Source organism: Leucoraja erinacea, chromosome 5 (genome assembly GCF_028641065.1).
Source record: "Leucoraja erinacea ecotype New England chromosome 5, Leri_hhj_1, whole genome shotgun sequence".
NCBI lineage: Eukaryota > Metazoa > Chordata > Chondrichthyes > Rajiformes > Rajidae > Leucoraja > Leucoraja erinaceus.
In genome coordinates, this window is record NC_073381.1 from 32,911,151 (window position 1) to 32,921,316 (window position 10,166).

Here is a 10,166-nt window from a genome sequence, read left to right on the forward strand (position 1 = left end):
TTATCCTTAAACTGTGACCCCTAGTTCTGGACTTTCCCAACATTCTTCCTGCATCTAGCCTGTCCAACCCCTTAAGAATTTAGTACGTTTCTATAAGATCCCCCCTCAATCTTCTAAATTCTAGCGTGTACAATACAAGGTTACCGGAACGATCCGCCGAGGCAACAAAGTCAACTTCGGAAGTCAGCTATGGAAATGAATCTGCCAGCCTCGGCCGGGCTGGAGTTCCAGAGGCCAGGGTGCAGGGGGCAAATTCTACCAGCTGATTGGCATGGAAGTCCCAATGAGGTTGAGATCGGCCACCTCACCCGGCCTTGGCCCACCATTTTCAGGGGGGCTTCCAGGAAGGATTTCAAGTGTGCTCTCGTAATTTGGTTAGGATTAAAGGAAGCGCCGGACCACAAGTTGCTGGATTTGTAACTGTATTTTTTTTCCTGGTGTCATGGAGAACTAGGTATTCCAAAATTGATATTCAATGATTTGGAGAGGGTAAGAAAAAAATTTAATAAAGGCGCCCATCTGTGATCTTTCCTCTTTGTCTTACAGAGTTGCATGGGTTGAAATTAATTGGAGACCATTATAGAATTAAAGATGATGGACATATAGTATTCTGATATCAAGTTCCAGGGTCTTTGCTGCAGCTTATTATTTGGAGTGGGCTTTTATCTTCACTGAGCAAAACACAAAGTGCTGGAGGAACTCAGTTTGTATTTTGCTCAAAATTCCAGCATCTGCAGTTCCATGTGGCTCCACCTGGAATTGCATCACTGGAATTTAGAAGGATGAGAGGAGATCTTATAGGAACATATAAAATTAGTAAGGGATTGGACAGGCTAGATGCAGGAATAATGCTCCCGATTTTGGTGGAGTACAGAAACAGGGGGTCACAGTTTAAGAATAAGGGGTAGGCCATTTCGGACTGAGATGAGGAAAAACGTTTTCACCCAGAGTTGTGAATCTGTGGAATTCTCTGCCACAGAAGGCAATGGAGGCCAATCCACTGGATGTATTCAAGAGAGAGTTGGATATAGTTTTGAGCGCTAACGGAATCAAGGGATATGGGGTGAAAGCAGGAATGTGGTACTGATTGTGGATGATCAGCCATGATTATATTGAATGGTGGTTCTGGCTCAAAGGGCCGAATGGCTACTCCTGCACCTATTTTCTATGTTTCTATGTTTCTATCTTACATCTTCACTGCCCAAGCAGTGATCTGATGGAGTCAATTTCCTGCCCCTTATAAAACCTACCTGGTTTCCGTTCATTAAAAATAATGGAACAATAATCAAGTCAAGAGTAAGAGTGTTTTATTGTCATATGTCCTGGATGGGACAATGAAATTCTTACTTGCTGCAGCACAACAGAATATGTGAATATGTAAACATTGTATATAATGGGGTAAAAAAAAAAAAAAGTTCAATAAATAACAAATATAGTGCAAATCACAAATAATAATATATTATTATATTGTTATAAGCTCATAGCTTATTCGTTGTGTTTAATAGCCTGATGGCTGTGGGGAAGAAGCTGTTCCAGAACCTGGACGTTACAGTCTTTAGGATCCTGTACCTTCTTCCTGATGGCAGTGGTGAGATAAGTGTGTGGTCAGGATGGTGTGGGTCCTTGATGATTTTGGCTACATACTTGAGGCAGCGACTATGTTAGATTCCTTCAACAGTCAAAGCCGGTGATGGACTGGGCAGTGGTCACAACTTTTTGTAGTCTTTTTCGCTCCTGGACGTTCAAGTTGCTGAACCAGGCCACAATGCAACCAGTCAGAATGCAGTCATGGTTATAGAGTGAGTAAAGCATTTTATACAGCTTATTGTTTAAGAAGGAACTGCAGATGCTGGAGAATCGAAGGTACACAAAGAAGCTGGAGAAAGTCAGCGGGTGCGGCAGCATCTATGGAGCGAAGGAAATAGGCAACGTTTCGGGCCGAAACCCTTCTTCAGACTGGTTTCTTCAGTGAAACCCAGGAAACCCTTCTTCAGACAGATTTTATACAGCTTGTTCAGCTGAAAGTAGAGTAGGTTATGGGCATGATGTGGCTGGAAATGTGATTCACTCCACAGGTGTAAAATCACTATTTGACTTGATCAAGACGGTGAAATTACATTAAATTTCAGTTACTCCAGCATTTTTAGTTTTTCCTTGGTAAACCCGCATCTGTAGTTCCTTGTTTCTACTCAGATGATCTTGGTAGGAAGATAGTTTCCACGTGTTCCCTAATGGAGGTAGTAACAAACGGGGCTTATTCGTGCTGGTACATTGCCGAGTCCTTGAACATCGCTCAATCTATTGGCATCAAGCAGTCGCAGAACTCTCCTTGAAAAGCTCTGTGCTGTCCTCACTGCTGGTGCTGAGGCATCTTTGATGGTGAGTAACAGTGGACAATGACATTTGACCCTCTAGTGCAGCAAGCCATGTGCAGGTGGTAGTTAGGAAGCAACTTCTTCAAACTAGCCTTGCTGAAGCCTTGACTATGATGGAAGAGGTGTCGGGGTATGCCATTTGGTGTTTCTTGACCAGGGCCTGCAGCTCTCCCAGTGATAACCGGACATCTGCCTTGGGCGGGATGTAGACCGCATTCACGACGATGGAGGTGCATCGCCCGCCCCGGGTGTCGAAGGGACACCACTTCACTGGTAAATGATCCTGGCAGGAGTTGGACAAGATTACTACATCTGACACCATGAAGAGTTTACCATGAGGCTCACAGTGACATCTTTTCATTTTTCCAGATGACAGCATCTGGTCTGTGAGCTGGATTGGGAAACCCTCAGAAAGGTCTTGACCCGAAACGTCACCTATTCCTTTTCCCCAGAGATGCTGCCTAACCCGCTAAGTCAGTTTAGTTCAGTTTAGTTTATTGTCACATGTATCGAGGTACAGTGAACAGCTTTTGTTGCGTGCTAACCAGTCAGCGGAGTGACAAAACATGATTACAATCGAGCCATTTACAGTGTACAGATACATGATGAAGATAATAACGTGAATAATGTATAGTGCAAGATAAAGTTAGTACAATCTGATCAGAGATAGTCTGAGGGTCTCCAATGAGGTAGATAGTAGTTCAGGTCTGTTGACGAGTTGTGGTAGGATGGTTCGAGTTACTACATCTTTTGTGTTTAGCTTCATTCTTATTATCAGGCCTCCCCGACGACCACGTTCCCGGGCTCAATGGTGGTATCCCCGGCAATTCCAAGTAGTGCACTCATGGTTTATGTAGGCCACGGGGTCGGGGATTCCCCTGCCATCAGGAACTCCATTGCCATCGAGAGTTCACAGTAGCGTTAATCCATTTAAATGGAATAGAAGCCCGTCTGTTGAAACACTGATTTGTGCTGTTACTTTTAGCTTCAGAAGTTCAAAACAACGATATTTAATCTTAAACCTGTTCTGGCTGCTGGCAAAATGTCACCACACTCCGTCACCATGGGAATAATGCATATTAGTGTTGAGCGGCTCAGAGCAAGTCAGAAGCCAATTTTACATCTCTCTTTATTTTATTACGATTGACTGAAATGGAAACAAAAACGCAGGGAGATATAAAACCGGCTGCGATTTGTTCTGCTCTATTGCATAAAGTCCAGATGACCCCCCCGGTGAATTTCCTGCACTTTGCCATGGATTATGAAGTGCGGCTGCTGTTAATCATAGCAAATATCAAATCCCAGATCTAGCCATGTAAGATATTTGCCATCTTTAACTGGATAATAAAAAGCTGCAAGCGCTATCAAATAAATTAATGTCTGAACTCCACAGGAGCCATTGACTGACTGTCACAGTGAGGTTTTTATCTGTGTCCAACTGCGCAGAGCTGCTGGCATTGGAAAGTGCACAAGCCAACCTTTTGTTGTTTTTATCTTCAGAGAACTGCCCTCAGAGAGTTCTGTTGCGTTTGGTCTGATTAAACGAGCGAGCTCCTGTTCCTGCTGAGAGCCATCAAAATCTTTTTTTAGTAATGAGACTGGACAATTCTTACTGAAGGCAAAGATAAATAAAATAATTCATAGCTTCTGCTTGGCTGTAATCCCGTAAAGAGAAATGCGAGAGAACTCTCCGCCAATTACACTAAAAAAGAGATACAGCAGTATCACTTGAGCTGTTTTAGCTTGGTAACACACAAACAAATTCTGATACTCTTCCTTCTATAATCAGGCAAACGATCGCTACTCTATTCACAATAAACCCCCTTCACCCAGCATCCCAATACTTGCTGTCTCACATTTGTTTCCCATTAAGTAATGTTACAGTTTAAACAAATCCCAATCGTGTTTTCAAAACCCTCCATGGTCTCACCCCTTCTTACCTCTGTAATCTCTTCCAGCCTTGGAGTTCAATGAGATGCTATGTTCCTCTGCTTCTGAGCTTCTGATTGCCCCTGAATTGAATTGCTCCATCAATGATTGCTGTGCCTTCAACAACCCAGGCACTGAGCTCTGATATTCCTTCCCTAACCTCTCCGCCTCCTTTAAGGCACTCCTTAAAACCTGCCTCATTGAACTAATCTTTTATCAGTCCTAATATATAGCACAGCACCTTTCTATTGTTTGATGACACTCCTGTAAAATACCTAGAATACCTGTTGTAGTTACAATAAATGTGTATTATGGTGGAACATTTTTGTTACAGCAACAGATTTTTCATCTTTGCAATATGACTTCTATATATCATCATAAAAGTATATATTTGTGACTGAGCTTCAAATCCCACACGTACAAAAATAATTATGCAAAGCTCTCTGACATCTCCTTCGGAGCCTACAGGGTGCATCAGGTCTGGCAGCATCTCAGGAGAAGAAACAGTGCTAATATTTGAGTTATCTCTAAACCCTTTTATCACTTTATCTGTAAAAGGGTCTCAACCGAAATGTCACCCATTCTTTCTCTCCAGAGACGCTGCCAGTCCCGCTGCATTACTCCAGTATATTTGTGGCTATAATTTGATCATTTGACTCAACATAAAGCAAGACCTGAAAAGCTGAACTTCAAAACATTAGACACAAGGAACTGCAGATGCTGGTTTAGAAAAAAAAAGTGCAAAGTGCTGGAGTAACCCAACAAGTCAGGCAACGTCTCTGGATGACATGACGTTTCCATTCGGGACCCTTCTTCGGACTAATTCACCCGGTCAGAACATGGTCGAAGACAGGAGAGCATTCAGAACTGATTACCTGGCTGCCCTCAAATGACGAAGGTAGGAGAATGAGCAGTGTTCAATTAAATTTTCCTCATTTAACTTATGAACAAGCCACAAGCCAGTTGTCTGCTATTAAAGTGGTTTTCTATTAGTCACAAATCAGTCGTACTTCAGTTACTTTCTTTTGTAGATACTTTGCTCATGAGTAAATTCAGGACTGCCCTGGTTGAAAGGAGGGAAAGGATCCTATTAACAAAAAACATCTGGTTGTTTCCTGAGGATCTAGGCTAAATGAACGAGATTCATGTGAACGAATGAAGGAACAGAAATGCCTTTCATTACATCCTCGGTCAGTAGCCTGGTGAGCAAGGATCAAAAACAACGTTGCCGAACCATTGAAATAACTTGATATAAATAGAAACAGTTTCACTGTCACAATCTTGCCTCTGGCAAGTCACGTTACCCAGGGTATGGTTGGATATCAGATTGCACAAAAGCCATGATCTTTAGCATGCGGGTTTCTATTCATTATTTCCTTTCTCAGTTTTTAGTCTAATTTTTGCCCAATGTAGCCAAAACAGCAATTTTCTAAATGATTAATAACAGTAATGACAAAAATGAAGCAATCAGCTGAAATTAATTGCATCTACTTTTATTATCCGGGCTATTATCTGCCTGATTTAACAAGACTATCTCTGACCACTTCCTCAGCTCCCTTCCCAACCACATCTCTCCACTCTCTGCCAGTTCCACCCCTTGCGTTATTTGCCCTTGGGGAAAACAACTTCCGCAGTCCCCTTCTCAATTCATTCTTAGACCTCCATCAATCAGCATCCCTTTGTACAGTTAAACTGCTTATCTGCTTGCCTGCCTCCGTCAATTATCCCCCTGCTCAGAAGAACAACCTTCTCCTTTCTGTCTGCAGGATAGGGGCCACACACCTACACGGCACACAACTCGTAAAGTCATTCAATCCTGGGATATAGTTAGGACGCATGAAATACATCACAATTTTTTTTTTAAACCGCACATGTTGGAAATAAAAACATTCAACTCATTTGGGAAGTTGGGTGCCATGGAGGCACAGAGTGAAGAACAGTCCCGACTCAAAATGTCACCTATCCATGTTCTCCTAAGATGGTGCATGACCTGCTGAGCTACTTCTACCCTGAAAGACTCTTTTAGAACCATGTGTCTGTGCAGAATCAGGATTGTAAAGCCTATCATAAGAGAGACCAATGATTTTAACTTACTTTATTGTGAGTCTTGGTCAGCAGTCTTGTTAACCCACATCATTCAGAAAAAAAGGGTTCTTTTAATATATCCTGGGTTGCTTTATAGCCAATTGATTTTTTTTAAAGCATAGTCATGTAATAATGTAGGAATTGTGGCATCCAATTGCGTGAAATCCCTCAGACAGTAATAATAACTAAATAGCCTGTCATTTTGTATGTGATGGAATACAAAAAGAAGGGTTTCGGCCCGAAACGTTGCCTATTTCTTTTGCTCCATAAATGCTGCTTCACCCTCTGAGTTTCTCCAGCATTTCTGTCAACAATGGAAATATGGTTTTGTTTTTCAGAATTGCTCCGTGGAATCTTTTCCATCTACCAGAGAGGGCAAGTCCTGAAGCCTTGGTTAATGTTTTATCTATAGGACAAAGTATATCTACACCTCCAACTAAGTAGAAAGAGATGGTCAATTACAATGCAGTGAAACATTGTCAACCTTTGAGAATACCACCATAGTCTAATACCACCATAGTCCAACATATGTAATTTTGCTATATGTCATATGTTGCATAAATGTTGTATGTGGGTGTTTCCCTGAATATGGTTAGCAACCTGTGACATGAGTGGTCAAATTTGAAAGTTATTAAATCATAATGAAACACCACAGGATTTAAAATGGGCCTACCGATGATCCCTTTGAGCTAATTTGTGATCAAAATCGACCTAAATTTGACCAAAATGTAATACTTTCAAAATTTGGAGAAAAAACACAGAAAAAAATTATTTACAAAACATATAAGACATATGGGACTTACTGATTTTGAAGCTCCCTTACAAAATGTCGGCACCTAACCCACCACATGGGCCCACATTTCAAAGAGGTGCAGTTCATTGGGCTAATTGACTTCTGTAAATTGTCCTGACTGGCACAAGATTTGGCACAATGGTCATGTTACACCAGGCAACAGTGAACCCTGCTCCTATAGATGTTTCTAGGACTTGGATTACCTACAGCAGATACTTCAAAGGACTAGAGAGATTCCACTGACACTGCCTCTGCAAAATCTTCTTAATTCTCTGGAAAGGTAAATAAAAATAACATTACATTCCATTCTCAGGCCAACAACTATAATATTGAGGCCACAATTAGCCACAGTTGGCTCTGCTGGTCACGCTGCATTGCTCACATGCTCAACATCAGACGCCTGAAACAAATATTCCATATCGACTTTGTTCATAGTAAGACACAGAGTAAAAGATTCAAGGATGTTCGCAGAGTCACCTTTTAAGTGCCTCCAGCGCTTTCAAGGTCAGCTGCAGGAGGTGCTCCAGGAACACAAAAATGGGGAGTGAAGAGAGGGACGTCGGTTCACGGGAACGGCTCCAGCAGACCCAGCACACGGACTGACCGGACTTTGGACTTTAAATAATGACGGTGGCAGCATGATGATTTTCATTGTGCAGTTGCATATGTGATAAATAAACCACTATTGAACTATTGGACTATTAAATTGACCAGTAGTACCACAGATTCATGGGAACCCTTGACTCGTGATCATTGTAATGGAAAAGGGGTTTCAGGACTGCCAATAGAAGCCTATGGTTTATGCATCAGCAGCACATGGAAATATTGCAGAAAGAATGCCACACATTCCAATCTACTTGTCCCCTCAGGGGCAGAACTACACGTGTCATGTTAAGGGCCTACCCCACCGCGACAACCTAATCTGTGAGTTTAGAAGAGTTTGCTCTCGACTCAAACTCACAGCATGGTCGACACGTGGTCCTAGGAGGTCACTGGAACTCTCCTTCATGCTCGAGGGAAGTTCCCGCGTACTCGTGGCCTCAGTTTGGTCAAGGAAAACCTTTCAGCATGCTGAAGAATTTTCCGCGTGTAAAGGTTTGTCGGCATGGTTCTATTGAACTTGTAGTGCAGTGGAGTGGGATCGCTAGGCAGTCGAGGTAGCCGTAGGCAATCTCCTTTGCTGACCGGGCACTTTATTTGGCTCATTGGAGTTTTCAGAACCAAGGAAAACCGACCGGTAATGTTAAATGCCCGTTAAACTTTATTTAAATTTGTCTGGCTTCTTAAAAGTGTCTCCACTCCTTCTCCCCCCCACCCTCCGCACTCTCTAAAGGACTTACTCCCCCCCCCCCTTTCCGTACATTCTGGGCAGCCATCTTTTACCTTCCTGTTCATTGCGAGTGTGAATTTCAGACAGTGCTCCCCGCTTTCTCTGGCCCCTTCCTTTGCGATGTGTTTGCGATGTGTGTGTGTGTGTGTGTGTGTGTGTGTGTGTGTGTGTGTGTGTGTGTGTGTGTGTGTGTGTGTGTGTGTGTGTGTGTGTGTGTGTGTGTGTGTGTGTGTGTGTGTGTGTGTGTGTGTGTGTGCGTGCTTGTGTGTGTGTGTGTCTGTGTGTGTTGACGGTCGATCCAGCTCGCGGTTTCATCGCTGACGGTCGATCCAGCTTGAGGTTTTTCAGGCGAGTGCCCTCGAGCTTGAAGGTCGAAGACAGTCGCTGAAAAGTCGCGTTAGTGGGACAGGCCCTTAATCCTCAGCAGTCACCTCAGAACCCACAGAACAGGATTGGAAGCAGGTCATCCTCCATTTCGAGCAACTGTCTAGGAAGATGTTTGTGTAGCTGTGTATGTCCATGTGTCTGTCTGTGTCAATATAGGTATCTGCATAAAGCCTCTGTGTGTGCTAATGTAAACTTGTATATGCTTATGTGGCTGTGTATGTCTGTGTATCCATGCCAGTGAATAAATGTGTTCTATCAACTCCCTGTTTGATCTTCCTCCACACCCTTTATAACCTGCAATTCCTTCATCTTCTCAGCCGATTTTAGTGTGCATTTTAGCAGCTTGGTCCACAGGTTAAAGAGGGCAATGAAATTCCTGCTTTCTGACCCTAATCATGACCTCCAACCTTATCCTTCTTGTTTAGATATTAATTTCACAGTTACTATTTAAGGCAGTCAAAAAAAAAAATCTTTGTATGGTGTTTAGATTCCTGGCAAACTTGAAGTGTTTGTGGTAAAACCTAAACAAGCATTAAAATGGGGAATGTGCAGAATGAAGTCTAAGCTGGAAAATTACAGTAAGCAGCTTTCAGCTTGATATACATGTCTATTTATGTCGCTCCAACGGGACTATGACAAGCAGCAAAAGTATTTGGTGGGATTGATGCCTTTCACCGAGGCAACTTCAATTTTCAAAAATTTCCTATCCAATAACGCACTCACATTCATGCTCTTCAGGATAGAACCTAACATCAATAAAACTTTGCACAGTTCCTTACCCTTACTGCTTAAAGGCAATATATTTGCAAAATCACTGAATTCCTCAGGCATCATTCTTAAAAAAATAATGGAGGACTATTCATTCAGCTTTCACTACCTGAAAAAGGGACTAATTCTCAAATCAAATTAAGACCATAAGGCCATTAAGCATCGGAGCAGAATTAGGCCATTTGGCCCATTGAGTCTGCTTTGCCATTTGATCATGGTTGATCTATTTTTCCCTCAGCCCCATTTTCCTTTCTTCTCCCCGTAACCTTTGACACAGTTACTAGTCAAGAACCTATGAGAACCTTCACTTTATCTATGAGAAAATTTCATCGTTGGTAAGTGATGCCAACTGCTTCATGATGTGGTGATTTCTTTATAGCATGTTTAGTGTTATCAACAGAGGATGAAGCTTAAATGCAATTAGAGTCAGAGTCATAGAGTCTTACAGCATGGAAAGAGGCCCTTCAGGCCAACTTTCCCACACTGGCCAGCATGTCCC

General features: G+C 42.5%; 1 long non-coding RNA gene across 2 annotated transcripts; it reads right to left on the reverse strand.

Annotated features, from left to right (window-relative positions):
- Positions 1–1,292: 1,292 nt before the first annotated feature.
- LOC129697106 (uncharacterized) lies at positions 1,293–7,123 on the reverse strand. Of its 2 annotated transcripts, none has more exons than XR_008723449.1 (2): positions 4,316–7,123; positions 1,293–3,938 (listed from the first exon to the last, which is right to left on the reverse strand). It is a non-coding gene; the product is annotated as an uncharacterized LOC129697106 (long non-coding RNA). The 2 variants fall into 2 exon arrangements; XR_008723450.1 differs by having other exon boundaries at positions 1,293–4,077.
- Positions 7,124–10,166: the final 3,043 nt, after the last annotated feature.